General features: G+C 41.7%; 1 protein-coding gene across 2 annotated transcripts in view; it reads left to right on the top strand.

Annotated features, from left to right (window-relative positions):
* Positions 1-24,884, top strand: part of cdk15 (cyclin-dependent kinase 15) — a 227,410-nt gene that overhangs the window by 121,177 nt on the left and 81,349 nt on the right. The window lies entirely within an intron of this gene.

Here is a 24,884-nt window from a genome sequence, read left to right as displayed (position 1 = left end):
GAAACAAAAACTTGCACAAAGTTCAGCATCTTCTCTGTCAGTATAAATAAACAAAAGTGAAATGATTTTTTTCACAGGAAGTGGTGCCATTGTTCATCCTCAAAGACGTGATCGTTGTCAGCTGAAAGGACGTTAAGACATAAGATTAATGTGACAAGTTTGTGGCGCCAACTCCTAAATAATGAGAAGGTTCAACATTTGTGGATCAGACATTTGGAGATTTCTTTCAAATACAGTGAGTCTCCTATTGATACTTTGCAAGTGATGTCGTCAACATTCCCTGGGAGAGTGATGCTAACAGTAGGCACTGCTCTGTCTGTCTCTGTCTCAAGTTAGACTTTAATTTGGGCTTTACTTTAACACAGTCTGATCATAAACAATGGATTTAGCTGGAAATACAAGAGGTGAGCTGATTTATGCTCTTAAACAAGTCCCTTTCAAATATTATTACAGTCACAAGCTAGCTAGCATTTGCCAACAGTTTTTCAGCTAGTCACTCTCACCATTTTGTTGAAAATCACATACCTAAACAGGACCACGAACGCTTGTATTGACCACACGCTCCTGAAAACGTACTGTTTGAACCACTTGTGTAGTTTATCTTGAGTTTCAGACTATTAAAAAAAACAAAAACACTTTTTTTGTTAGTGTTTGCTAATGTGTTCATTGTGACACCATAGCAACTGCTGAACATTCCACCATAGACATACATGAAGAACACCCTCAGCATGATGTCACAAAGTAGGCAAAGTATAAATAGAGTTATACAGACCCTGAACATGAGTGCAGCCTATTAATTTATGGCCAAACAAACTTTACTGTTTGTCACCATGGAGATTTAAACATGGAGTTTTATGCCATACTAAAACAATGTCTGTGTTCTGACCTGCAGATGGCGCCCTGGCCCGGCACCACATCGCACTTCCCATCGTTGTGACAGAAATGGGGTTGAAGGTCACAGACGCTGACACAGGGCAGACCGTCCACACTCTCGTACCCGCGCTCGCACACGCACGCCGGCTCCAGGGTCACAGGATTCACACGGCAACGAGAAAAACGGTTACAAGCCAGGAATTTACAGGAGTCTGCGCGCTCACCTGAGGAGAGTGAGAGACAGGTGAGAGGAGAGGACATCTGAGGCAATCTGGCAGACAGGCAGGGCATCTGAGACAATCTGACACAGAGGAAAGGCACATGGTACACAGCAACAAGAAAAACTGTGGCACGCCACAAGCACACTGACGTTCACCTGAGGAGAGGGCATCTGGCACTTTTGTTGTGGCAGTGGAAAGTAGAGGAGGTTAAATCTGTGTGAGTTTGAGGCTCAGACAGATTAGAGTCTGAACCAAACAAGAGCAGACAGATATCAACTAGAAGGAAATACAGAGAGGTCTGTAATAAGATTATAATCTATTATAAACAAGTTTATAAAAAAGATTATTAAATTTACGACTTATATTTTCAAATTACGATTAAACCACAAGTCACATGTCAAATCCATCCAGCATTCACAACTAATCCAAGAATTCCATATATTCCAGAACATGTTTGTGGAGGTTGAAACTACAGCAGTTTTTACACAGAATAAGACCTCACGGAGGGCATCTGACACACAGAAAGGGCATCTGACTCACTGGCCTCACGTTTCTCTCAGACAGATACTATTGGATTATAATGAGATTATAACAGGATTATCGCCCATCAGACAGATCACTGTCTCTGCAGAGGAAACATCCTTATCTATGGACACCACTGAATGAAAAGTACTGTTCAGTTTCAGATATTTGCCCTGGTTTATGGTGAAAACATCTGTAAAATATGGTTTCTATCTAATTGGCTCCCACTGTTGTGGTTGGACCCGGGCACCAGTGGTTTAAACCAATCACAGAGCAGAATTTGTTTGGTTTTTCAGCCTATTTTATTCTACATACAGTCTCTGTCTCAGATGTGAGCACTCCTGGACTGGGTTAATGGCCCTGTATCTGCTTTGTCCATTTGAGCAAAATTCGTCTTGCCCTCTATAGATATATGGCATAAGAAGTTCTTGAGAGCAAAAATAAGTCTGCAGTATACTGTCTGCATCTAATTATAAAGTATTTTATTGTCTGATAATCAAGAGGTACATGGTTAGCATGATAGTTATTATTACCTTTACCGTGACAATAAAACTCCGCTCTGGTCTCACAGAGAAAACGTGGTGAATAATTAGGATGCTCCGATGACACTCACATAAGGTTAGTGAGGAATAACTTTGGACCACAGCAAACTGTTTAAAACAAACTAGGTCTGTTTTTCACAATTTTAAGACAGTAATAAAAATCAGGTTCAGAAACTTTACACATGTGACCTGTTAAAGTTATTGATAGGTTGCAGTTGATGTCATCAACATTCCCTGGTCGTGTGACGCAAACTGTGGGCACTGCTATGTCAGGATCTCTAGTAGACGTTAATCTAATCTTTATTTTAACACAATCTGACCAGAAAGAGCTGACTTATTTGGAACAACAACAGGTAAGATGATCCGTGTTGTTGTAACAAGTCTGTCGCACACAACATTATAGTCAAAAGCTAGCTAGCATTAGCCAACAGTTTTTTCTCACCTTTCCGTTGAAAATCAAACTTCTAAACAAGACCTGAACGCTCGTACCGATCACAGACTCCTGAAAATGTGTTGTCTAAATCCAGTTGGTATTTTTTCTTGAGTTCTCAGACAAATGTGTTTGACAGTGGTTAGCAATATGTGCATTGTGTCACCATGGAAACTGCTGAACATTCTACCATAGAGATACATGTAGAATAGCCTCATATGGCATGAGTACATTATGTACCTGATTCGACGTCCAGTGAGCTGCGGTCGATCCTCAGGTCCATGGTCTTCTGGGCAGAGGCAGCAAAGTCTCGGAGCAGCAGGTACACAGCTGTGGTCAGACCGCGTCTCACTGGAGTCACAAAGCGCAGGCGAGAGTTCACCACAACACTCCCATTTCGAAAGTTTAAGATCTGAAGGTCTTGAAAGTTATTTAGGTTAGACTCCAGGAATGGCACCAGCTGAGGAGAAATGACAGGGTCAGACAGGACTGGAACTGGACTGGAACTGGACTGGAACTGGACTGGAACTGGACTGGAACTGGGACTAAACACAGGAATAAAGTAGAACTAAACAGGGACTAAACCAAAGACTAAACCAAGGACTCTACCAAAGAATCTAGACTAAACCAGGACTACAACTGGACTAAACCCAGACTAAACTAAGACTAAACGAAGGACTAAATCTAGACTAAACTGGGACTAGAACTGGACTAAACCAGGACTAAACCAGGACTAAACAAGGTCTAAACCAAGGACTAAAGCAGATCTAACCCAGTCAGGTAAGTTCTGACTAAGATCTTAACCAGGTCTAAACCCAGTCTATATTATGAGTTAATCAAGAATTTAAAAGTCTAAACTAGGTTTAACCTAAGACTAACCCCAGACATTAGCAGGTTCTAAACCAGGACTAAACCAGGTCTAAACAAGGCCTCTACCAGGTCTTACCAGAGAGACAAATCTGTGCTCCAGATGCCTGTACTCGTCTGAGCTCTTGTTGAACAGGTTTGGGCTGAACACCATGTTTGTGACTCTGAGACTGAAGAACACTGTGAGCGCTCTCTCAGGTTGAGTCTGCAAAGAGCCTGACACCCCGGGAATTGAACCAGCAATCTCCCCGCCACCAGACACAGCACCAGAACCCTCCCCATCCGAGAACGGGACCAGGCCAAAACTCACATCGAAACTGGGCGAATCCGAGAAGCCCTCGGAGAAGAGACGCACTGTGTGGTTGAGACCGGCAGCCATTTTAGAGTCGTCCTCCATCTTAGTGTCAGGCTCAGAGGGAGGAATTTTAGATAGAACTTCCACATTATTAGGAGAAACTGTTACTGTACTGTACTGTAAAGTTTTCTCTGTTTTTGTTTCATGTTCAGAAATCGGAATTATATCTTCAACAAAAACTGTGCTGGCGTCCATTTTAGAATGACTGTGTGTTGGTCGTTGAACAGTTTTTGGTTCAGAGCTTTGAATTAAAACTACCCTTGAGTCGATTTCGGCGGCCATCTTAGAATCATCCGTTCCAGTTGTTGTTGGTAATACTGAAGGTTTGATTTTAACACTTGGAGTCGTTGCTGGTACAGGAACAATTTCTTCATTTACTTCGGTGGCCATTTTAGAATCTGGTTCAACTGTTGGCATTATAGATGGAATTTCAACATTTTCTTCTGTTAAATTATTGTCATTTAAAAGTACAGGTGAGTCCTCTTTGGCAGCCATTTTGGACATGTCTTCTGTAACTTTATCTGTTTTTATTTTGAGATCAGAAATGGGAGTTTTTGTTGTAATTTCATCAATTTCAACTAAAATCACATTTGTTTCTTCTCTAGACATTTCAGAATCATCTTTTGCTGTTGTTGTTGGTAATATTTCTAGAATCGGAGCTTGACTTGTATAAAACATTGGTAGGGCATCTGACACACTGGTAGAATCTTCTAATATTTGTGATGATTGCTTATCTATTTCATTGCTTTGAGTCACAAGCAAAACTTTTCCATCTTCAGCATCTGACATTTGCTCAGTTAAAATCTCTAAAATTGAAGAAACTGTTGTAGACATCTGAATTTCAACACTTGGTGAAGCTGTAGAAGGAGTTTGAAGAGTTTTGGATGAAGTGGTTAAAACTTCTGGCAGTTCTTTTTGTACATCTGGAGCTCCTAAAATTTGACTAGAATCAGTTTGTGGTGTCACAATGTCTGAAACAGTTGGTATCATTTCAATACCGTTTATTTCAGTGGCCATGTTAGATTCTTCCATAGTCTCCTCCATATTTTCTGATGAAGTCAGTACCTCAATTTCGTCGCTCTGACTTGTTAACGGAATTTCAAGTTTTGCATCTTCAACCTCAACTTTTTCTACAGTAAAAGCTGTTTTAACTGTGGAACTGTCAGAATCACTTTTTAAATCTTGTGTTTTTCCACTTGGTGCTAAAGTCGTTCTCATTTGAATAACGGTCGCAGGACTCTTTTCTGTGTCAAAATCCAGAGTTGAACCTTCAAAATCTTCAGAAGTCATTTTAGCGCCCTCCTCTTCCTGCTTTGTTCCAAATATTTCATTTTTTAATTCAATTACATCTGGTTTAACTGTAGTAATTCCTTCAACTAGATAAATTTTACTTTCCTCATTTGTTTTATCAGTTCCTTTGGCTAAAAGAATTTCAAATGAAGTTGTAATTGGTGAAATTTCAGTTTGAATTTCTGGAATCACTTCTATAGATTCCACAGTTGGAGCCAAAGTTAAACCTTTTTCAATATTTAATCCAGTTGTTGCCGTTTTTGTAGAAGTTAAAATTCCATCTCTAATTGTAGTACCCACAGGTGAAATAGTTGCTTCTGTAAAAATTTTCAGATTTTGTTCTGTTTCTAGCGGCTCGGTCGTTAGTGTTGGCGTGCTAACTGGTGTCTCGTCTTCGTATTCTGGGACTGAGTCTGAAATACGAGTGAACGGCGAATCCTTTTCTGGTTCAGAAAGCACATATGAGAAAGTTGTGGTCGTCATCTTTGTAGTTTCTTGAGGCTGCAAAGTTGTAGTCCTTAAAACTTTGACACTTGGACCTTGTGTTGCATCAAAAACTGGCACTTTACCAGCTTCTTTTGTTGATAATTCTGGTTTTGAGGAAATTTCTGGATTTACAATATTCAAATCTTCTTTTTCTGACATTTTGTGTGTAGTTTTGACAATCGTAGGTGCAATAGTTGTACTTTTTTGGGATATTTCTGAATATGTTTGAGTTGGGACAATAATTGGTTCATTTGAATGTTTAACTTCATGATCAGGGAATTCTTTTTCATGGATTTTAATAGCAGAAGTAGAAACTGTAGTAGTATCAGCAGCAGTTGTAGTAGTAGTAGTAGTAGTAGTAGTAGTAGTAGTAAAAGTAGTAGTAGTATCAGTAGTAGTAATAGTTTTTGGAGGTAAAGTTACTGCTATAACCTCGTCCACACTCAGGTCTTCAGTTGGTAATCCAGAAATTGTTTTAATATTCCAAATTTCTGTTACTCCCAAATGCTGCTCCTCCAGAATCTCCACATCTGCACGAGACAAAATTTCAAGTTCTGGAATTTCTGATTTTTCAAATTCCCCTGAAGGCAAAATTTCAGAAAGTTCTTCAACAACTTTAGGCACATCTTTAGTGTCTCCTACATCAGCTGGAAACCCCTCGATTGGCTTCTCTTCAGATTTTAAAGTAGATTGTTCAACTTCAACCTGCTCAGTAGGACTCGCAGCTGTAGCATCAAATGTATTTTTAGGTTTAATGGTAATTATTTCAAAATTCTCTTCAGTTTTTGGCATTTCCATAGAGACCTCTTTTTCGTCTAAAACTTTAACAGTTTCAGGTGAATTTGTCACTTGTTCAACCACTTCCAGATCAAAATTTTCACTTTTTACACTTGATGTTTTGGTTGGAGGCACAGTGACATCAGTGTCAGAATTTTTATCTGCAGTTGTAGATTTCTCAATTTCTGTGTCTATACCTGTTTTTTTAGTTGCCATTTCTTGTCTTGGAAGTTCCGTAACAGGTTCTACAGGTATAGTAAAGAAAACATCATTGTCATTTTCTGAAACTTCTGTAATTTGACCAAGAAGTTCAAAAGTCACAGTTCTTTCACTGGAAAAATCTGTAATTTCTGTAGTTATTTTGTGAATTGGTTCAGTTGTTAGTGGCAAAGATGATTCTGAAACGAGTTCAGGGGCAAATCTGACTGTCGATGTTTCAGTTCTGGTCATGGTTTGTGGGAATTCTTTCACTTTTGGTAACATTTCTGTTGCGGAAACTTCAATTTGATCACCTTCACCTGCAGTTTCTTTTACTACACTTTCAGAATTCTCAATTCGAACTGTGATTCCATCCTTGTCTTCTATGGGTGAGATTTGTCTCTCCATTGGTTCAAACTCTTCACTTATTTTGGGAGTCATTTGAGCTGTTTCTGGTGTAACTCTGGTTGGGATCTCATCGGGATCATCTTCGCTTGGTTCCAGGTCTGGAGGAGGCAGGAAATCGGGATTTAAGGGTTGGACTTCCTCAGAATCTGAGTCCAGACTAAACAGAACCGGACCATCTCCAGAGAACCCAGAGCCTGAGCCGTCGTCCAGAGAAAGACCCGGTCTAAGTCCCAAGTCCTGGTCGGAATCCTGGGTCCAGTGAGGAATCAGGAAGTCCTCATCCTCGTCTTGTACTGCTCCATCTGTGAAAAGTCAGATTTAGTTTTAGAGAAATTATTTCATTATTAATGAACTGTGTGAAATACAGTTGTAAAATAAACTCAGGGTATGAATATGAATTATAATCAACATTATAATTGAGTAATAATAGTAAGTATAATTATTAAGAAACTGATGCAGTTTGCGCTGAATAATTCTGAATAACTTTGGAAATATTCTGGGATTGGTGAAGTTAAATTGGCTTTAAAAACATGGATCAGGACCAGTGCAGCCGAAAAGACTCACTGTTTGTTCCTATGGTTGTTCTGGTAGTAGCAGTAGTAGACGTGGTATGTATGGCAGTAGCAGTAGTAGTTTCATCCACAGCGATGACATCATTCTCACTGACCCACGGCTTGTCTTTAGGTTTAGAAAAGTCAAAGAGGAAATCGTCTTTTTTCAGAAACACGTTGGGTTCAGCTTCATGTGTCGGAGCATCAGGAGGCTTCTCTGCAGCTAAGATGTTATCCTACAGAATATACAGAATATACAAGATTATAATGTTGTATTACAGCCACTATATACAAGATTATAACAGTGTTGTCACGATACTAAAATGTCAAACCCGATTTTGATACTAAGGAATAGGCTCGATACTCAATACTGATAACGATACCATGGTGAGACTAAAATAACAGTACTCGTTTCTGTGTTGACTCTGCACACTTGACTGGGTGACAGGTGCGTCGGAGAAGAAGATCTGAAAGGTTAAGAAAACTCCAGCACAGTCTCACTCTTGGTTCACTTTTATTCAGACAACATTTCAGTCCCTTCTTAACTCTTCAGAGAATTAAAAAACACCCTTTTTTATGCAATAGAATGTGATTCTCAACATTAAATGGTAATACTTTCTCTTATATTATATTTGTGTAATCCCTCAGTGGTCCAGGTAGGTTCCATAGTGGCCCATGGGAGTATGCTAGTCTATGTGTCTTATACTTTTTCTGATACAACTCAAGATCATTCTAAATCTCTTCAGGAAATGTTCATTTCTATCCTGTGAATGGTACTTTTTTAATATCGACACCCACTCAAATGAGTATCTAGTTTCGATACTACTTTTAGTATTGATTAGTATCTGGTTTTCCATACTTTTAACAAACCTACTCCATACAACATTATCTTTTCCATCAAAAAGTCACATACTCACACAGCCAAGAAGGGGAAGTGCCTTGCCCAATGACAGAACACAGCACTGACAGAAGTTATTACTTTGTCTAGCCTGAGTATGTAGCTGTATTTAACTAAGGGAGGAGATTTGGTGTAAAACTCACCATGCTATCGAAGTCTGTGGGCTGAGTGGTGGGCTTGGTGGAGGGCAGTGAGTTCTCTGAAACACAAACAGGTTTTTGCCATAACCACAGCATGGAATAAAAACATCTTTTTCTTTAATTGAAAATATAAATTACTGTGACCAGGGTCACCTCTCCACAGATCTGGCCTGTAATGGTTTGGTGGTTTCACCTGTTTGTATCCATCAAGATTAATTTTAATACCATACTGTGGACCATAACAAGCAATAACATCTCCATTGAGACAAATAGCTGAAAGGTAATATGTTATGTGTCTCCTTAAAAGTATTCATATGTATGACTTAGGCCATAAGATTAAAATAGAGTATATAGTGTACAATGTTTGAATTGAATCGGTTTAGATACTGTGAGAACAAAGGCCCTTCTTCCTGTGGTTGGTCTGGTGGTTGTAGCATCAGTAGTACAATTAGCAGCAGCAGTACTAGTAGTAGTACTAGTTGTAACAGTAGTAGTATTAGTAGTCGAACTAGCATCGTAGTAGTACCAGTATTTCTCACCATTGATCTGTATGTGCAGGGCCTCGGTGATGTAGTTCCTGAAGTCGGTGATGGAGTACTGAACCGTTGGCTGCTCTGCTCGGGGGTAGCTCTTCTCCACCAAGTTACTCTGCAGCGTTATCAGGTCCAACGTGTCATTAGATACGCCACCAGTGTCCACCTCCAGAGTGACAGCATAGTGGACAGAGACCACCAGACCTCTGAAGACAGGAGAGGGTTAGACCAGGACTAAAACAGGACTAAACCAGGACTAAATCAGGGTTAGACCAGGACTGAAGCAGGTTTAGACCAGGACTGAACCAGGCTTAAACCAGAGACTACACCAGGACTAAACCACAGTTAGACCAGAACTAAACCACAACTAAAACAGGACTAAAGCAGGACAGACACCACCAGCCCCCTGTGGAGAGGGTTAGACCAGGACTAAACCAGAACTGAACCAGGGACTACACCAGGACAAAACCAGGACTGAACCAGGACTAAACCAGGACTAAACCAGACACCACCAGACTGCTAGGACAGGAGAGAGAATATAGGTATACACTAGAGACTAAAACAGGACTGAACCAAACTAAACTTAAAGTGTCTTGCTAAAGGACACAACATTGCTGGTTCTTAAATGTGTCCTTCAGTGTCTCTGGATTAAACCTGTGAGAAGCAGTGGTACAGACCTGAACCTGGTCAGGAATACCTTGCTGGGGGATTATACAGAGCATGTTTTCTGTTGATGGAGTATACACAGACACATGCAAACTGCTGTAGAGGATCAAACCTGTGAGCTCATAGTTGGGGGGCAAAATACACATTCACTACAGTAACGTCAGAAGTGAGTTCCTGGAGTGTTTAAGGCGGATTGATCCTCACACTGACCCTGAGCCCTTTCACCAGTCACTAATGTCCCTAACCCGCCTTAAGAGGATCAGCCCACCTGCACTGCGATTAGCTACGGCACCACCACTACTACAAATACTACTACTGCTACTACTGCTACAAATACAACTACTTATACTGCAATGACCCCAGGAAAATAAATATGAAATATGAAACACTGAGATATAAACTGCTAGATAAGAATCCCTCCTCCTCATCCTTCTTTCTCCTCTTTCTCTTCCTCTTCTTCCACTTCTTCCTCCTCCTCCTTCTTTTCCCGTCTCCTCGCATTAGGATGTTTTGTGGATTAAGTCGCAGGTCTGGTCTTAAACAGGTTTAATGAGGTCCTGGGTCTGGTCTTAAACAGGTCTAAGGAGGACTAGAGTCTGGTCCTGATTTAGAAAAGCACCCGTGAAGACCAGACTCAGACCACACTTAGACCAGACTTAGACCCAGATGAACTCTGACTGACGCCTCCAGGACACGACTCTCACTTAGGTCAAATAATGGCCCAGTTACTGTCAAAGAACTAACTACTGTCAATACTACTACTGCTACTAGTACTACTTCTACTGCTACTACTACTAATACAACACCAGGCGATGATCAAACCAAAACTAAACCAGGGAGTAAACTTGACACTAAACCAGGATCAGAACTAGACTCTTGCTCAAGGATACAACAACAGTATGCTTTGCAATTGCTGCTACTGTTTTATGCTTCTATTACTTGTAATTAATTATGAATTATGAATGTAGTACTCACCGCTCCAGGTCCTTCTGGGGCCTGAACATAAAACAGTTTAAACAGATTTAAATGTGACATATTTAAATGTAAATGCAGTAATAAGTTATACATGTGTAATGTTAGATTTAAAAGTAAAAAGCGAAACTCTGACCTGAACTCTACCACCTGGACACTCTTGAATCCTGGAAGTCTTTCGAACGCATCCACGATCTGGAACAAAGGACTAAATATTACAACTGATCTAAAATGTCTCACAAGCTTTCAGTTTTATGGTCTAACCCATTAACCAAACAGTCAAGGGTTCAATCCTGCTCACACCAGTGCAGTATGTCCCCTTGTTTATTACAGTCTACAGACTGGTTTTGAATACACAGTGTGTGTGGGTGTGTGTGTGTGTGTGTGTGTGTGTGTGTGTGTGTGGTCTGGTAGCTCCTCCTTCAGGCCTCCATCTTTGTCTGGTAGCTCCTCTTTCAGGCCTCCATCTTGCTCACGTCTCAAGATTTCTATTGTTCCTGTTTGTGTCGGGGAGATTTCTGGAGTTTCCGCTTCTGTAAACTCTAACCCAGCCTTTGTACTTTCTGTTTCTTGTGGTGTCTCTTGAGAAATTACCCAAACTGTCTGAGTAACGTCTTCAAATCGTTGCACCAGGATATCAGTCATCACTTCCTCCATTTTTCTATCTTCTGTTTCTTCTTGCATTGGTTTGTCAGTGGATATTTCTGAATCTGGCCAGACTTTTTCGAGCTGAGTTGGCATCAGTGGCTGCTCCTCCTCCTGTTCGGTTTTATAGATTATAAGCTCCTCCTCCACAGTTGGCTTTTCTATGGCGACTGTCGTGATTTCAACCACTTTTCCTTCATTTTTATCTAGAATCTCTTTACTTTCGTGTAATATTTCCACATCTTGATTTAATTCCTCCTCTACACTTGGACTTTTGATCAGAATCTCCTCTTCTTTACTTGGAACCAAAACTATATCATCTTCTGACACCAAACCCGTCCTTATCTCCGGCGTGTGAGTGTGTGTGAGAGCAGCATTAGTCCTGGTTCAGTCCTGGTTCTGTTCTGGTTTAGTCCTGGTTCAGTCCTGGTTCTGTTCTGGTTTAGGCCTGGTTCAGTCCTGGTTTTAAACCATGTTTGGTAAATGGATGGATGTTTGAAACAGATTTTTATAGCGAATATTATAGAATTTTGTCTGAAGTTACCCCCCAGTTTGCAGTGAAGCTGAGAGAGACGGAAAGAGTGAAGAAAAAGAGGGGAGTGAGGGAGGAGAGAAAGGAAAGAGAAGAGGAGAGAGGGAGAAAGAAGGGAGAGAAGGGGTAAAAATGGGGGAAACTCGGGACTTTCCTGGATTTTACTGAAGAGTTTAATCACAAACACATGTGCACTATTATATACCATATACAGAACAAGACCTGGCCTGGTCCCTTTAGTCCTAGTTTAGACCCGGTTTACTCCTGATTTAGACCTGATTTTGCTCTGGTTTAGACCAGGTTTAGACCTGGTTTTGTTCTGGTTTAGACCTGGATTAGACCTGGTTTAGACGTGGTTTTGTTCTGGTTTAGACCAGATTTAGTCCTGGTTTAGTTATGGTAAACCAGATAACAAGAACAGGTGGATAGAATTAAACCAGCAGAATTAAAATGAAATCCAGGTCTAACCCAGGTCGAAACCAGAATTAAACCAAGTCAAAACCAGGTCTAAACTAGCACGAAATCAGGTCTAACCCAGGTCTGAACCTCCCAAGTCTTGAATGTGCCTAATTGTTCATTTTCCATTGATCCAGTTTTATAAATGAACAAATTATCAGGTTTTACGGCATCTCTGTGTGAAATCCACTTTAAAGACTACTTTTACACACATCTCGTTAAAAGGTCTCATTTACAAAAGAACCCCCCAAGTCCAAGACCAGGACTATGGCCAAGTCCTGAGTCTGCATTTTACAGACATCTGAAAACCAAGACCAAGATCCAGGACCAAGATCCAAGCGTGGGATCAAGAGCTGGGTTAACAAGGGGAGGTGCTGTGTAGAAACTATTAAAACATCAGAAACCTCAGTCCTGGATTAGTCCTGGGTTAGTCCTGGTTTAGTCTTGGTTGACTCCTGGTTTAGCCCTGGTTTAGTCCTGGTTTAGTCCTGGTTTAGCCCTAGTTTATTCCTGGTTTAGTCCTGGATTAGTCCTGGATTAGTCCTGGTTCAATACCTTCCTGATAAAGACCCGCTCTAGTCTCTGGTATTGCAGACTGGAGGGGTTCCTCAGGGCGTCGCTGTAAGTTTCTTCTCTCAGTCTCAAGTTCAGGTCCAGGATTTGGTCTTTGAGGGGTCTGAGAGGTCTGAGGAGGGACACTCCGATCTCGTTTCCCAGCTGTAGAGAGAGACACCAATGAGTTTATATCAGGATCAATGTCATATGATTAATATTGACATAAGTATCAATCGTAAAAGAAAACTCAAATCTGTCAGCTTCAGAACTGAAGAAACGGCCTGCATGAGCTACGAAATGTCTTCACTCCTACAACTTTTTGTCCAGTTGACAGATTTGAATTACTAAGGATCATACTTGGATGACTGCGGGATTACACAGACATCAGTATCAATATCATATTGTTATCAGTATTATCAGTGTGATCAATATTGCCCTGGGACCGACTGAGAAAGGAGAGGCTGCCAATCTGCACCATCCTCCCCTCCATTACCATAAACACACACCACATTCATACTAAGGAAAGGTGGTTATTGTCTAAAGACACAACTACAGTTTGCACCAGAGCAGGGGTCTCCAACCTGTAGCTCAGGAGCTATCAGTAGCTCTCCACCCCATGCCAAGTAGCTCGCCAAGGAATTTCTGAATTATACTTATCGTGCTGAGTAACTCAAATTTATTGAATTAACTGCCTATCAACATTGTAAAGGTATGATTTTGCAATTTGCTGTGGCTCTTATTTCTTGTGACCGCTAAAATTAGTAGCTCTCTGGCATTTGCAAAAGAGACCAGACCGGATCAGATCCGGGTTTGGTTAAAAGACAAACTAAGATACTCTGTTCATCCCCATGAGTACCCCCTCTGTCCAGTTTTACACGTCCAGTTGTCCAGTATTACATGTTCCACGGGGGATTTCTCAATAAACATAATTATTTCAAATCTCTCTTTAAACACATATGTGCACATATATTTGATGCTCTGTCTCTGTGTTTCTGTCCTCACCGTGTCCTCGTCCTCCAGTCCAAAGTTGTTCTGGAGCAGGTCCAAGTCCAGACTCGGCTCTGTTACATCCGGAAAGTTCCCATTGTTGTACTCCGCCACGAACGTGGTCGTCTGCTCCGCCCCCTCTGTCCCTGCTGTCCCTGCCCCCTCTGTCCACCTTGTCCCTGCCCCCTCTGTCCCTGTTGTCCCCTCTATCCTCGCCCTGTCTGTCGGGTCCTTCAGGCCACTATCTTGGTCAGGTCCAACCTCCTCTTGGTCTGGCACTTTCTCTTCCTTCTCAGAGCCTCCATCTTGGTCAGGTGTCTCCTCTGTCTCCTCTTTCACATCTGGCTCTGGTAATTTTTCAGAGCCAACACCTTGGTCAGGTACCTGAAGGAAAAGTATTCACACAGTTACACACCTTTGCATTTCAAGTTCATCTCAATGTGAAATTTGCATTTCCATTTTGATCTGGTACCTTCTCCTTCAGACCTCCATCTTGGTCTGGTACCTCCTCTTTCAGGCCTCCATCTTGGTCTGGTACCTCCTCCTTCAAGCCTCCATCTTTGTCTGGTAGCTCCTCTTTCAGGCCTCCATCTTGATCTAGTACCTCTTCCTTCAGGCCTCCCTTTTGGTCTGGTAACTCCTCCTTCAGGCCTTCATCTTGGTCTGGAATCTCCTCCTTCAGGCCTCCATCTTGGTCTGGTAGCTCCTCCTTCAGGCCTCCATCTTGGTCTGGTAGCTCCTCTTTCAGGCCTCCATCTTGATCTAGTACCTCTTCCTTCAGGCCTCCCTTTTGGTCTGGTAACTCCTCCTTCAGGCCTTCATCTTGGTCTGGAATCTCCTCCTTCAAGCCTCTATCTTGGTCTGGTAGCTCCTCCTTCAGGCCTCCATTTTGGTCTGGTAGCTCCTCTTTCAGGCCTCCATCTTGGTCTGGTAGCTCCTCCTTCAGGCCTCCATCTTTGTCTGGTAGCTCCTCTTTCAGGCCTCCATCTTGCTCACGTCTCAAGATTTCTATTGTTCCTGTTTGTGTCGGGGAGATTTCTGGAGTTTCCGCTTCTGTAAACTCTAACCCAGCCTTTGTACTTTCTGTTTCTTGTGGTGTCTCTTGAGAAATTACCCAAACTGTCTGAGTAACGTCTTCAAATCGTTGCACCAGGATATCAGTCATCACTTCCTCCATTTTTCTATCTTCTGTTTCTTCTTGCATTGGTTTGTCAGTGGATATTTCTGAATCTGGCCAGACTTTTTCGAGCTGAGTTGGCATCAGTGGCTGCTCCTCTTCCTGTTCGGTTTTATAGATTATAAGCTCCTCCTCCACAGTTGGCTTTTCTATGGCGACTGTCGTGATTTCAACCACTTTTCCCTCATTTTTATCTAGAATCTCTTTACTTTCGTGTAATATTTCCACATCTTGATTTAATTCCTCCTCTACACTTGGACTTTTGATCAGAATCTCCTCTTCTTTACTTGGAACCAAAACTATATCATCTTCTGACACCAAACCCGTCCTTATCTCCATCTCCTCTGTTTGAGTGGGCAGTTCTTTGTCCTCCATTTTGTCTTCTTGGCCTGAGTTTGTAGAGGTTTCTAAACTGTCCTCCTCACTCTTTGCCGTCACCACTCTTTTCTCAGTCTCTTGTATTGACAGTTTTGTAGTCACCTCCAATTCCTCCTTTGTCGTCGGTTCTATTAATGAAATATTTTCCTTTGGTTTGACCTCAGCTAATTTGGATTCTTGCCCTAGTTCAGTTTTAGAGGTTGTAATTTGTCCAAAACCTTCTGTAATTTCTTCCATTTGAACTGGTTTGGTAACGACTTCACCATCAACCTCCATTTTGTGAATGGTTCTTTGACTTTCAGAAATTTCATCCACAATTTCCGTTGTAGATTTTAAATCCAAAATTGGAGTTTTGGTTTGGGCAATTACATCTTCCTCTGTTGTGATTGGTTCTAATGGTGATTCCTCTTCTATCGTAGATTTTTGAGTAGTTTTAATTTCATGTTTTGTTTGCATTGTTGCTTTTATAATGTCCAAATCTACTTTTTCTTCCACTTGAGAAGGTGAAACATTGACTGCAGACGGCTGAGATGGGATTGTTGAAGTTTTAATGTCGTATTTGGGGTCTAAAGTAAAATATAAAATGTCCTCTAGTTGAGAAGCAGTGGTAGATTTGGATGTAGTTTGGAAAAATTCTTGTATTTCTTGTTGAATTGTAAAACCGATGGTGCTTGAAACAGTAGGGATCTCCAACTCAGATGTCTCAGGACTGGCTTTAGCTGGACTTTCGTGATCTGGGTCCAAGTCCTGGTGTAGATCTTGGTCTAGAACAGTTTTGATGGGGTCTCTGATGATAGCACTTGAACCAAACTGAAGTAGAGTGGTTTCATGAACTGTAGAACAGAAAAACCAGGACTAAAACAGGTCTTAACCAGGACTAACAGTGGACTAAACCAGGACCTAATCAAGACTAGCCTTGTTTGGGTTCATGGTGAGGTAGATGTGGACGTGGTTCATTGACTGAACATAAGGCGATTATTGTTCTATTCTGTGACGACTCCAAATCCTGACAGGAACCAGTCAAACCAGAGCCAACGAGACTAAACCGAGAATAAAGGAGGACTGAACAAGGACTAAAGCAGGGCTGAACTGGGACTGCACAAGGACTAAACCAGGGGTAAACCGGGACTAAAAATGGACTGAACTAGGACTAAACTAGGACTAGCTTTGGTCTGGATTCTGGGTGAGGTAGATGGGGATGTGGTTCATTGACTGGACTTAAGGCGATTAATGTTCTATTCTGAGACGATTCCAAATCCTGACAGGAGCCAGTTGGACCAAAGCCAGGTCTAAACCAGTACTAAAGCAGAACTAAATCAGGACTAAAGCAGGACTAAACCAAATATGATTCCTTAGCCTTTTTGATTATTCTGACAGAGATAAAAGTGCTAAAGTTTATATCACAGCTCAGACTGACCTGGTGGAGTCTGTGTGGGCGAGTCGTCACTTTTAGACTGGACTGGAACAGAGCTGAAGTAAAGAAAAAGGACATGATTTAGACCAGAATTTTAATCAAGTTATAAGTCAAATGTGTGTTTTTATTTTTTGTTTGGTGGGAAAGTTTTGTAAAGTTCGAGTTCTGTTTGTGAAATTCCTCCAAGGAACAAGTCCAATGAAAAACACATTTTACTCAAAACAATGTTCAAGAACCAATCCATCTGGAACCCATCACATAATACAAGAGGCTAAGAGACTTGGGTTAGTCCTGGTTTAGACCTAGTTTAGTCCTGGTTTAATCCTGGGGTTCTGTCCTGGTTCAGGCCTGGTTCAGTCCTGGTTTAATCCTGGTTCAGTCCTGGTTCAGTCCTGGTTTAGGCCTGATTCAGGCCTGGTTTAGACATGATTCAGTCTTTCTTTAGTCGATCTGAAACTTCTTTGTCAATATTTTCGCATCATTTTAAATCAATTGTGTTTTGTTCCTAAGATCTGACTAATGAAGGTCACTTCTGCAGACTCAAACATTTTCTATTTTCTGACTGTTTCTGGTGGAAATGTTTGTGAAAATCTCAGACTGAATAAATAAATAAATAAACCCATTTAAAGACAGATGAGAGCAGAGTGTTTCGCTCTGAAAACAACACAAAATCACGTCAAACTCAAACTAAACCAGTGGAATAAGCCCTCCTTTACTCACACACACTTTATATTAGAGTTTAAACGTCTCCAGGATTCTGTAATCATTCAAAAACAGGATGGGATGCTTTTAAAAAACTCAGAGTCCTGAATACAACAACATGTACACAGAAACATTTGGCCCTTGAGTTTTTCTCACCTGTTCACTGCAACGCCAAGTCTCTGCAACAAAAGAATAGCACATTTAATGACAAAATAAAATTGAAATATCAGACTAATAGGTTACACAGAAAGAAATCTGTAACATTTCAACTTTGACTTTTTAAACTTGGAACAAATTCAGCTGTTGTCTTCTGGGTCCCACCTGGACGTCCTAAAGATGAAGATAGGACTATAGCAGAAAATGTGTCCCGTGCATTTTACCCATCCTCTATCGGGTCGCCACAGACACAGACAAACCCACTCTCAGGAATACAACATTAAAAAATTGCCTTTACATCTGTCTCCACTGTGATGAACAGGTCACTCTGCACACTCCTCTGACTTTAGTTAGTCGCACCTTTACAATTACATCCAGTTACAGCAGCTCCTTGGACCAAATTTACTATTCACAGGCTCTAGAGTTAAACCAAGACCATACTGGTCCTGGTCAGGAGTCTTAGTTTATTATTACTAATCCCCATTTCTGTAGGTCTGTAGCTGCAGTGTAGGTGTTATATAGGTCTTAAATTCATAATGAGCTGGTGGTGCTCCTCTGATTGAAGCTGACTCCGATGTTTCTGATGCTCTGGTTCTGCCCCTGTTTGTATCTGTTCCTGTCTGTATGTTTATTGGTCTTGTGGTCTTGTGTAGCTCTTGTGTAGATGTGATGTAGGTCTTGTGTAGGTCTATTGTAAGTCTTGTTATGGTGTTGTGTAGGTCTTGTTTAGGTGTTATGTATGTGTATTGTAGGGCTTGTGTAGGTTTAGTGTATATGTAGTGTAGGTGTAGTGCAGGTCTTGTGTAGTTCTAGTGTATGTCTTATGTAGATCTAGTGTAGGTCTTGTGCAGGTGTTATAAAGGTGTAGTGTAGGTCTTGTGCAGGTGTAGTGTAGGGGTAGAGTAGCTCTTGAGTAGGTGTAGTGTCAGTGTAATGTAGATGTAGTGTAGGTATTGTGTAGGTCTAGTGCAGGTGTAGTGTAAGTGTAGTGTATTTTTGTGGAGGTCTTGTGCAGGTGTAGTGTAGGTCTGTGTAGGTGTAGTGTAAGTGTAGTGTAGGTCTTGTGCAGGTGTTGTGTAGGGGTAGTGTAGGTCTTGTGTAGGTGTAGTGTAAGTGTAATGTAGGTATTGTGTAGGTCTAGTGCAGGTGTAGTGTAAGGGTAGTGTAGGTCTTGTGTAGGTTCAGTGTAGATGTAATGTTGGTCTAGTGTAGGCAAGTCTTATGTAGGTGTAGTGTAGGTTTTGTGTAGGTCTTGTTGGTGTAGTGTAGGTGTAGTGTAGGTCTTGTGTAGGTTTAGTGTAGATGTAGTGTAGGTCTAGTGTAAGTGTAGTGTAGGTCTTGTGTTGGTGTTATTTAGGTGTAATGCAGGTCTAGTGTAAGTGTGGTGTAAGTGTAGTGTAGGTCTTGTGCAGATGTTATGTAGGTGTAGTGTAGGTCTTGTGTAGGTTTAGTATAAATGTAGTGTAGGTCTAGTGTACGTCTTACATTCATAATGAGCTGGTGGTGCTCCTCTGATTGGCTGAAGCTCAGACCAATGTCTCTGATACTCTGGTTCTGGTCCAAACACAGGTTGACCCAGGTCCTGTACTCATCTCTCTCGGGTAGGCGGTCCCAGAAGACCCGGAACGCCTCCCACACGGCCTCCTGGCACACTGACCAGAGACAATACACAATAATTTATTTATAATAATAAAGAGGAGATACTATGTAATGTATATTATCAAGAAATACAATGCTTCCTACACGGCACACTGACAAGTGAATATACAACAAAATATATTATAAACATATTATAAATATAAATACTATACAAATATATTAACCCCATTACAGAGAAAATACAACAAAAAATATATGATATCAACACACACAATGACGTCACACAGCCTCCTGCCACACTACAGAGGAGATACGCAATTGATACTTTGTGATGACATCATCCTGGGGTGTTCAGCATGTATGTCTGTGACTGAATGTTCAGTTATCATAGTAACACAAAGCACATATTAAACAAAAATGCAAGAGTGACTAACTGAGAAACCGTTGGCTAATGCTAGCTAGCTTGCAACCATAATGTTATTTGATTAATGTTATCAGATTAAAGTCTTTCAAAGACACAAACAGAGCAGTGCCAACAGTTAGCAGTACACCCCCATGGAATGTTGATGACATCAGCTGCACAGTATCAATAGATAAAATATAAACAAATACATCAACTCCACATGACCTCCTGGCTACAGTCAAAATATGCACACAGTTAGCCTCACATTATAATCGCCTCTGTCTTTTTTCATGTAATTTTTATGCCCATGTCAGTAAGATGACTGGGCAGTTTGTTTTTTGTTTTGGCTGTAAAAGTCTTTCTGTTTGGCCGCGGACTGAGCAAATGACACCTATACGTGCAGCAGGGTCTGGAGAGGACATTATATGTTTTAATCCATAGTTCAGTGAACAGCAAACAAAATCATTCAGTTCTGTCAACTGAACAAAAGAGTTAGAGTGAAGATGTTTTGCCACTCATCCAAGCGGCTTCTTTAGTTCTGGTCAGTAAATAAATAGGTGTGTTATTCTGAGTGTAGTTAGCTCCTCTCCTCAAATACATATAAGACATTGTCCACCAGTAATCTGATCAGAACTGAAGAAGCACCTTGAATGAGCAGCAAAAGGTCTTCACTCTAAAACATTAACAAACCATATATAAATAAAACTATACTATATCTATATATATACCAAATATATAACTATATCTATATATACCAAATATAACAAATATATGGACATGGAACTTCTGACTGAAAGGAAAATACAAAAGATATAAAGAAATGTGTTGAAAAATCCAATAAAGGAACAATTGGGCCCCACACCTACTCCTGAAAATGTGAAGAACATGATGTATGAACTGAAGAAAAAACAGGATGAAGACGATTCTCCTTTCTAAAGACACTATTTGTAGAACATGATTCAAACACAAAGTAATGCTGGGATTACATTTATGCTGCTGCTACTCAAAGTGCTTTACAGTAATAGTAGTAGTAGTAGTTGTAGTAGTAGTAGTAATAGTAGTAGTAGTAGTTCATTTAGTATCATGTAGACTTGGCCAAAGTTGAACTCTAACCCTCTGAGCTCTATCTTTCAACAAACATTTAATCTGATAATCACTTTATCCTCAACACAACAGCTCTGCCTCTGCCCCTCTGCTTCTGCTCCTGTCTGCTCCTCTGGCTCTGCTCCTCTGGCTCTGCTGCTCTGGATCTGCTCCTCTGGCTCTGCTCCTCTGGCTCTGCTCCTCTGCCTCTGCTCTTGTCTGCTCCTCTGGCTTTGCTCCTCTGGCTCTGCTCCTCTGGCTCTGCTCCTCTGCCTCTGCTCCTCTGCCTCTGCTCCTCTGCTCCTCTGCCTCTGCTCCTCTGCCTCTGCTCTTGTCTGCTCCTCTGGCTTTGCTCCTCTCTGCTCCCCTGCTCCTCTGCTCCTCTGGCTCTGCTCCTCTGGCTCTGCTCCTCTGGCTCTGCTCCTCTGGCTCTGCTCCTCTGCCTCTGCTCTTGTCTGCTCCTCTGGCTTTGCTCCTCTCTGTTCCCCTGCTCCTCTGCACCTCTGGCTCTGCTCCTCTGGCTCTGCTCCTCTGCCTCTGCTCTTGTCTGCTCCTCTGGCTTTGCTCCTCTCTGTTCCCCTGCTCCTCTGCACCTCTGGCTCTGCTCCTCTGGCTCTGCTCCTGTCTGCTCCTCTGACTCTGCTCCTCATTTCTGTCGGTCAGGAGTAGTAGTAGTTGTAGCTGTAGTAGTAGTAGTAGCAGTGGTAGTACTAGTAGTAGTAGTAAGTAGTTGTAGTACTCACCCCTGAGGTAGTAGTACTGCAGGTGGTTGTGCAGTACTTGCTCATAGGTTTCTTTGGTGCAGATCTTGACTCCATTTGGAAACAAAATGTCCCTTTTCCTCCTAATCACAGTTGCTCCAGAATCTGAGCGAGACAACAGTTCATCTGAGGAGAACCCAACAGGACCAGCAGAAGAACCCTGAGGAGAGCCATGGGCCCAGAACTTCCACGAGTCCAAGGCCAAATCCTGGTTTAGTCCATGGTCCAAGTTTAGACCCGGGGACATGAGGTCTGCAGGGTTCACTGTGAAGACAGGACCAGAATTGAACCAAGTTTGCTCCTCTGCTCCTCTGACCCTCTCGTCTGCTCCTCTGACCATCTCCTCTGACCCTCTTCTCTGCTCCTCTGACCCTCTCCTCCGCTCCTCTGACAGTCTCCTCCGCACCTCTGTCCCTCTCCTCAGCTCCTCTGACCCTCTGCTCCACTCTTCTGCCCCTCTCCTCTGCTACTCTGCCCCTCTCCTCCGCTCCTCTGACCCTCTCCTCTGCTCCTCTATCCCTCTCCTCTGCTCTTCTGCCCCTCTGTCCCTCTCCTCCACTCCTCTAACCCTCTCCTCTGCATCATTTTCTGGTTGCAGAGTGAATCACTAAATCTGTGACGGTAAATTCTAAATCAGGAGCTAATCTGACCTGAGTCTAGACGATAATACGCACACTGTCTTTATGAGACCAGTCACATGCAATCAGTATTTCACATGCCCTCCCTGTGTCTCCATGGGGCCTTGTTCTGTGTAAAAGCTGCTAACCTTGTAGTTTAGAACTCCATAAATATGTTCTGAAATGCAGGGATTTTTGGATTAGTTTAAAGTTCAGTTTCCTCTCAGATGTGAATGCTCCTGGATGTGTTTAAAAGGTGTAGAAAAATGATAACAAACCAAATTATACCAACCTGAAGGGGCAAGAAGAAGTCCTGAGAGCAGACCCAAAAAGAGGGTCCAAATTCCCTCTGAGGTCCTCCAGAACGCAGCCATGTTTCTCTGAAAGTCTCAGTTCAGTCTTGTTTCAGCCCTGGTTTAGTCTGGGTTTAGTCCCTGGTTTTGATCTGGTTTAGTCGTGATGTTCTTATACTATGTCCTGGTTTAGTCCTGGTTCAGGGCTGGTTTAGTCTTGGTTTAGTCCTGGTTCAGTCCTGGTTCAGGTCCTGCTTCTGTCATTTCACAAACGGGACTTTCATAATAAAGTTTCCACCGTAGTCCTCATTTTGATCTCACTCCTGGACTGTAGTCTCTGGTCCTGGACTTTCCAGTATTTTGAGTCCAGTTCCTAGTTCCAGATTTCAATCCCTGGGTAGGTTCCCTGTTCGACACATGGTTTTGACTGTTCCTGGTGTAGTCCTCTCCTGTAGAATTGTTTTTAGATTTGGTCTCAGTCAGGTCTCTTCAGTCAATACAGCGCTGGTCCTTAGTCTGATGTCTGGTCCGGTCTTTGATCTGAACACCAGTCTACAGTCTGTTCTGTGAAGCAGCAGAGGTGGTGTCTTACTCTGTCTCAGGTCCGGACTCTGGTCTACAAACCGGTCTCTGGTTGGGTCTCTGGTCTGGACTCCGGTCTATAGTCCGGTCTCTAGTTCGCTCTCTCTCAAGAGGTGTGGAGCAGATGGGTCTTACTCGGTCTCTGGTCTAATCCTCTTTGGACTCCAGGATCAGTGTCAGTCCTTCAGAGTCAGACTTACTCACAGAACCAGACACACCTGTGGCAGAGTGGTTAGCTCTCGCCTCACGGCAGGGTCACCGGTTCTATTCCCAGACTTTCTCGCATGTTCTCACTTGCCCCTGTGTAACCTACAGACTGCAGAGGCACTGTTGTTAAATGTTCAGTTCAAATCCTCATGTTTATTTCAGTGCCTACTGAGAGAGGTCCAAATGAGTGACTTTATAAACCTGATTTAAAACTAACCCTAACCCTTAAGCCCTAACCCTAAACTTGAAGTGAAGTTTTGTGTTCTGTCTTTTTTATTCTGGCCATGTGTTTGGACTCTTCACTGGATCAGATTACAGATTATTCAGGAATAATCCCAAAACACAGATTTTAAATTCTGTCCAGGGGCAATTTAAGGTCCTGAAAGTAGGCCTGAAATTAGGCATGTTGATGAATCAGAATTGTGGAGTTCTGCAATGTAATTATCTTTAAGTTTTATCTGAATTACAATAATAGAAAGGTTTAGACAGTGGAAGAAAAACATTTAGTTTGAGGTATTTTTATTCAAATCCATAGTTAACGTTATAATGAACGTTATCATAACGTCATTATAACCTGCTGAGACAAACTATTTACATACACTCATTGTTTTATGATATCTATGATATTTCAATTATAAAATATAATCATATAGCAAAATAACTAAAACAAATATTTACATAATAAATTTATGCTAACGTTAGCCTGTTAGCGTTAGCCACTCACCTCAGAAACTTGAACTTTATGTAGTATCTCCCTCTTCTGTCCCGTTTATCTCAGTATGTCGCCTGTATATCATCTTATTCCAGTTAAAGTTTAATTATGTGGTTTGGAAAATGTGAAATCAGAGACAAACCACTGCCGACTAAGCGATAAGAAGAAAAAATAAAGGAAAAAATCTTATTTATATATAATAATATTATGGATATAATATTAGACTGCCAATGTTCCGTGTGTGTGTATGTGTGTGTCTGTGTGTATATGTTTATGTTTGTATGTGTGTATATGAGTATGTGTGTGTGATTAAGGATCCTCTTCTGCATAGTATTATCTCCGTGAGCTCCAGGGGCTGCAGGAACTCCCAGCTCTGGCCTTAACTCCGAGCAACAATAATGTTTCCTATTAATGTTAATTAATTAATAATGTTGTATTTTAAGTGTCTGCATTTTACCAGTATTCACGTGTTATTAACATTAATACTTCGAGATACAAGTTTAAAGTAGAGCGCGCTGCTAAATGCGCATACAACAAATGTGATTTCTGATTGAACCTGATCATTTCTATTAGTGACTAGACCCAAGGCTAATATTTTATTTCATGATGAAAGGTGGAGGCAATGTTAGGAGATGTAGAGCAGCGCCCAGGACTGAACCAGGACTAAACCAGGACCCCACACACACACCCCCACACACACACACCCACACACGATATTTACCTGGTCTGGAGTTAAACTCCGGGGGGGTGATCCTCAGAGACTTAATCAGATTTACACAGCAGGGGGCGCTGGGATTAGACCTGAGCAGTATTGACAATACTCCCCCCACCTCTAACCCCCAACCCCCCTGAGTGACTGGAGAGAACAAACCTACCCAAAATATACAAGAGACAAG

The sequence above is a fragment of the Periophthalmus magnuspinnatus genome, chromosome 2 (assembly GCF_009829125.3).
Source record: "Periophthalmus magnuspinnatus isolate fPerMag1 chromosome 2, fPerMag1.2.pri, whole genome shotgun sequence".
NCBI lineage: Eukaryota > Metazoa > Chordata > Actinopteri > Gobiiformes > Gobiidae > Periophthalmus > Periophthalmus magnuspinnatus.
This window is presented reverse-complemented; position numbering and strand designations above follow the sequence as displayed.